The sequence below is a fragment of the Lampris incognitus genome, chromosome 9 (assembly GCF_029633865.1).
Source record: "Lampris incognitus isolate fLamInc1 chromosome 9, fLamInc1.hap2, whole genome shotgun sequence".
Classification (NCBI taxonomy): Eukaryota; Metazoa; Chordata; class Actinopteri; order Lampriformes; family Lampridae; genus Lampris; species Lampris incognitus.
In genome coordinates this window covers 52,962,729-52,968,994 of record NC_079219.1, presented here as the reverse complement: position 1 = coordinate 52,968,994, position 6,266 = coordinate 52,962,729, and positions in this window count along the sequence as shown.

Here is a 6,266-nt window from a genome sequence, read left to right as displayed (position 1 = left end):
AATTGTTGGGAGGTTTAAAAGTAAAGGACACATTGTCGCTGTAATCAAACAGTGTTTCGTGACAGGTCGGCCAATACGCTTTTAGAGTCCATCGCTTTTATTAGACTTTATAGATTGGCGTCATAACAGCCAAACGTAAACAAGGCATTTGTGTCGTAATTCTGACAGGCTGACACAGTACAGTGATTGTTATTTTTTTTTGTCTTCCGCAGAACTCAGACGGGTTTAACTGTGACTTGGAGTCTGCTGTTGGCAGACCTAAAAGAGGTGGTCTATGCAAATATACACCCCGGTTATCATCAAGACGCTTCATTTAGCCCACGTGTTTACTGTGAAATCTCATTCTTTAGATCCAAAGTGAGATCTCCCCCCCCCCCCCCCCCCATGCCATTCTGACTGTTCACCAGAAGAGTCCCTCTTCCCCTTCCATGTCTGCTGGCATGGGAGCAGCGCTGGTTCTGTGCCCGGCAGTGATGTAATGGGTCCTGACTGGGCTCGGCTCAGTTTAAGATCAGGCACCGGCGCTGTTAAATCCACCCCCCACCCCCCCCCAGCAGTGTGAGATATTACCGTGTGGGGGTTACGGTAGAGTCCAGGGCCCTCAGGTGAAATCTGTCCTGCAGCTTTTCTCGACAGCCGCTCTTGAAAGGCAAGAGCAGCAAACCATCACCATGCTCTTCACTTCGTCACAAAACATTAAAAGTAGTTGAGGTAAGCTATGCATGCGTGATTTCGACCCCCCCCCCAGCAGCATCAGATTTCACAGGACCCCCACCAGTCATCACTTAGAGCAGCGATGCAAACCTGCAGGCGCAAGTTTCCTCAAACCTCTGCGGAGGAAACTTCCCGTTCATTACCATCAGCGGAGAGGCTTGAAAGGCTCCAGCAGCAAATGAGAATGTGCAGGTCCAGGGACCCCCCCCGGACCCCCCCCCCCCCCCCCCCAAGGAGTCCTGCAGGACGTGTATAGCTCCAACTTCACATTCTCCCTCTTCCTCTATTTACAAAAGGGTACCGTGGTTTGTTAGCGGAGTGCTTTGGCAGACCGAAGTCCGACAATAAATAAGCGAGACAAACGCCGAGCCAATGCCCCCCCACCCCCACCCCCACCCCCCCGCACACACACACCCGACATCTGATCCGGTGGACGGCGGAAAGTAAAAATAAACCACCTCGACCAGTCGACTGGGATTCTGTGATGTATGTAAATGTGATTTCTCAGCAGCGACGGCTTAATACGCTTTCTTAAGCACGTTCACTAGCGCGTTATAACAAATGCACGTCTCCCCTCATCACGCTGCTCTCCGCTATTCGGGATTTGGGGGGAGGGGGGAGGGGGGGACCATCAAGTTGAGTATACACTCGGTCCGACTTGATGTCCTACTTCCTTATGAAGGGGCAGTATTATCGTAAGCCCACGATAACAACTCGACATTTCCGCCCCCCCCCCTGCCGTCCCCCCCCCCCCTGCAGGCTCCCGTCTCCGCTGAGGCTGGAGGAGGTGGGACTCCGTCGGTCTGTCTGCAGGACCAAACGCTTCTGCATCCTCCTGACTTTGGCTCTGGCGCGTGCGTTTTGCTCATTAACGGAACTCAGCGGATTTCTGCGGGGGGGGGGGTTAAACGTCTCTCTTCCTCTCCTGCACCTGCTGCGGACAAGCGTCGTCTAATAGGCCGCCCATTTGTTCAAGGTGATCGGACTCTTAAAAGCCTCGCGGACAGGGGGGACGGTAGTAAGGGGTTTAGTATAATATAGATCAAATCTACTTTAGTGAGGGTCACTGACCCGTACTGTATTGGCTCTTTCCGCCCTTAATAGTGCGCTCCACCGGGGACATAATGTTTGGACTGGTTGGGAAATATATTGGCAATAAAGAGACAAAAGGATGTCATAAACGTTGATTAAAGCTCTGGTTAAAAGACGCGGGGCTGAGTTATGGAGGAGGCGTCTCGGGCTGCCGTATTGTTCCCCTCACAGGGCTCTTAGTGCGCCTGGCCGCCGGTAAACAGCCCCTCTCCCCGGGACCACTCATTAATCCCCCCGAGCCCCAGATAGCTGCGCTGGGGCGGCGGCGCACCGTGGGCCGCCCCGGCACCGCCCCGGCACCGGCACCGGCACCGACGCGTCACACCCAGCTGCAGTCTGGAGGGCTGTGAACTGTCCCAGCGTCCGACCGGCCGGACACAAATCTCCCAAGAGGCTCCGCGGGGGGAGCTGCGGTCACTGTGGGCTGCTGAGACGGACGAGCAAGGACTCGGTTAGGGGGGGTCAATCGATTAATTAATCGACCAACCTACCTACTAATCAATCAATCAATCAATAATCAACCAACCGATCGATAATCAATCAATTATCAACCAACCTACCAATCAATCAATCAAGTCAGTCAGTCAACCAATCTCTATCTATCTATCTATCTGTATAGTTTTATTTCTATAGCACTTTTCGTACATTAAACACAATGCATTATGCTTTATCTATCTGTCTGTCTATCTATCTATCTATCTATCTATCTATCTATCTATCTATCTATCTATCTATCTATCTATCTATCTATCTATCGGTCTATCTATCTATCTATCTATCTATCTATCTATCTATCTATCTATCTATCTATCTGTCTATCTATCTAATCTGTATATCTGTCTGTCTATCTATCTATCTAATCTGTCTATCTGTCTGTCTATCTATCTATCTAATCTGTCTATCTGTCTATCTATCTAATCTGTATATCTGTCTGTCTATCTATCTATCTAATCTGTCTATCTGTCTATCTATCTAATCTATCTATCTATCTATCTATCTATCTATCTATCTATCTGTGTAGCTTTATTTCTATAGTACTTTTCGTACATTAAGCACGACGCATTACACTTTAAATTAGCTGCAAGTGGGAACAGATACCAACTTGGCATTGCAGGAAAACTGTGTTCAGTCACCTCAGTGAGGCTTTCCGGGTGCCCTGACAGTGCTGCTTAAACACACACACACACACACACACACACACACACACACACACACACACACAGTCTTTGCAGTACCCTTGGTCATGTAGTAGTGTGTGGGCCTCCCCGGCCCAGCAGAAGCCCGGCTGAGGGCACTGAAGCGGCCCTGTGTGACTGCAGAGCCATTTGGCTGATGGGAACAGGATGATACGCTGTCTGTCCTTCCACATCCTCTGCATCCATTACCGTCACTCAGACCAATATTGTTCAGCGATTTGTCTGCGTAACAGCCCCCCCCTCCCCCCCAAACCCAACATTTAGAGGTTAATATGATGCCACCCGATTACTTATTTACTCAGAGGAGCTCATTTATTTAGCGTGCCGACCCACCAAGGCAATTAAAGCAGCGATCATATTATTGTACACAGAGACAGTGACAGAGGGACGCACGTCACATGGTCACAACATCGCCAGTTCGAATCCAGCCGGCAACCTTTGTTGCATGTCATGCCCCCCCCCCGCCCTCATTTCCTGTCTGCCTCTCCACTGTCTAATAAAGGTAAAAATAATAATACAAAAAGAAGACAGGAGGAGGGGGGGGGGTCTAATAATATGTGGAAATTGGCGTGATCAATATATTCAACCAATACCAGGGGTGGACCTGTACACACACAAAAGAAGTGGTCTGATAAGTGTGATGTGTTCTGCATGTTCTCATTAAGCAGCGCTGACACTCATTAATCGGTTCCACTTTAACGGCGCGCGCGAGAGAGAGAGAGAGGGGGGGGGGGACGCGAGTCAACGGGCTTCTCGCGCGGCCGGCTAATTGGCCACCGCCGGGGCTCCGGCTCAGCGCCACACCCACCGCCGAGTCCGGCCAGTGTGCGCCCTTCGCAAAACTCCGCCTCGTTGCGCCGCCTTCCGAACGGACCGCAATGATTTAGAAGTTCAGGAATCCCACGTGACGTCACCCGGGGGGTGACGTTATGCTTCTCTAAATAGATCGTATTGTAATCTTTTCTCAGTCCAACGTGGTTTCTTCCGAGAGGCTACTTCAGTTTTTCTACACTTATTTGGTAAGTCCGAGTGATTCCGCCGCCGTGCGAGCGCGGGGCCGTGCATGTGCATTCGGAGGTCTGCTGCGTTAGTTTTGAAGCCGTTTCTCGCCACTTTTCTCTCCCTCTCTCTCTCTCCCTCTCTCTCTCTCTCTCTCTCTCTCTCCCACCACCTCCTCCTCCTCCTCCTCCTTTCTTTTCGTGCAACAGCTTGTCCTGCGCTCGCTCCGGCTCTGCGCTCCGGCTGCTTTACTTGCTGTCGGGTGTTTTCCGTGCATGCTGCCCGACGACACGGAGACGTCGCTGCCGTTCATCACGGCGAAGAGGCTCGGTTATCTCACCCCTCTGTGCGTGTGCGTGCGTGCGTGCGCGTGCGTGCGTGCGTGGACGGTATCCGTGGACTGCTGTCGGAGTTGTGCGCCGAGGGTCAAGTGCTGCTTTCGGCGGCAGCGCTGCAGGAATCCATCTGCCAGCCAGTCCTCCCTGCAGCTAACCTGACAGAAACAAGACCTTTTCATTTGATCCCGTCTACCGTTAACGTTTGGCAGCCTTGAGGGGGGGTGAGGGAGGAGGAGGAGGGGGGGAGCTCCATGTCTGCATCCTTTGCCATCCCCCTGTCCCATCTTCGGACGGGCACAGCCAGCGTTCGTCCCCGGCTGACGGCGTAACGCTGTGCGAACGAGCATCTGGGGGAGGGTGGTGGTGGTGGTGGGGGGGGACCCCAAAAACACGACGGTAAATAAAACGAGTTTTCTTTCACTTTGCCGAGAGGTTTTTTTTTTTTTGAACTCGCCTCGCCGTCTGGAAGAGAGAGGGGGACTTGGAAGCGGCGTGACGTCATCCTGCAGGCTGGTTCCACGCGGGGTTTGTGCTGACTGAGCAGGCACACTTGTGGCTCCGCGGAGCGACGAGATGCTCGCACTCCTCCACGCTCCTCTCGTCACTGCGGCTGCGGGACGGCGTGATACCTACCGACCGTGCGTTCGACCCCCAACCCCCCCCCCTCCTCGGCCGGGCCGCGCTGCTTTCCAGGTGACTCTGCAGAGACACGCACACGTCCAGGTCTTTGGTCGTTTTTATTCAGCGAGCTCGTTTTGTAGCACACGAGTTCAATGCCCATCCTGGAGAGGTGACTTGATAAACTGCAACAGCCCATAATGATAAATAAATAAGAGCTGACACCAGGAGATTACTAACCCTTGCAACAAAAAAAAAGGAAAATTAAATTAAAATGAGTGATTATGCGTCATTGTAAGTCATTTTGGATTTCTGTGTAAACAGATATTTATTTTTTGCCAAAAAATGTGTTTTTGTTTTGTTTTTCATCTGGAAGGCGAAACGATCTTCCTTTAAATACTTTACAAAAGTTAAAACAAGAAGGGGGCTGCAGCTCTGTCGTACAAATGTCACCAGAAATTAGGCCACCTTGGTTTTCTCTTGATCTGAAGGTAAATGCACATCAGCCGTGGAGAGGACCTAACGTATTGTAACGTGGCTGCAGAACAGACCCACTGACAGAAGGACCTGGTCAGTCAGAAAGACCCGGTCAGTCAGAAGGACCCCGGTCAGTCAGAAAGACCCGGTCAGTCAGAAGGACCCCGGTCAGTCAGAAAGACCCGGTCAGTCAGAAGGACCCCGGTCCGTCAGAAGGACCCGGTCAGTCAGAAGGACCCTGTCAGTCAGAAAGACCCCGGTCAGTCAGAAAGACCAGGTCTGTCAGAAGGACCCCGGTCAGTCAGAAGGACCCCGGTCAGTCAGAAGGACCCAGTCAGTCAGAAGGACCCCGGTGAGTCAGAAAGACCCCAGTCAGTCAGAAGGACCCCGGTCAGTCAGAAGGACCCCGGTCAGTCAGAAGGACCCAGTCAGTCAGAAGGACCCCGGTGAGTCAGAAAGACCCCGGTCAGTCAGAAAGACCCCGGTCAGTCAGAAGGACCCCGGTCAGTCAGAAAGACCCCGGTCAGTCAGAAAGACACAGTGCAGGGTGAAAAGTGATTGAGAGAGCCGTCAAGTAGCTTCGACGCAGGTCAAAGGTCTACCCTTAAAATATTCTGCAGCGTGCTGAACCTGGTCTGGCCTCATGCGCCTGTTTAATGCTCCGATATCTGATCGTGCCACTGTAGCGAGTCGTCAAATGACAGGACACAAAATAAAACTGCACAACAAACGGTGCACGGGCCGCACGGAACAATCTGGCTGAAATGTAAACCCCGCCGTTAAGACGGCTGCTGAACTCCAGCCAGCTAAGCCATCGTGTTATAATCCATCC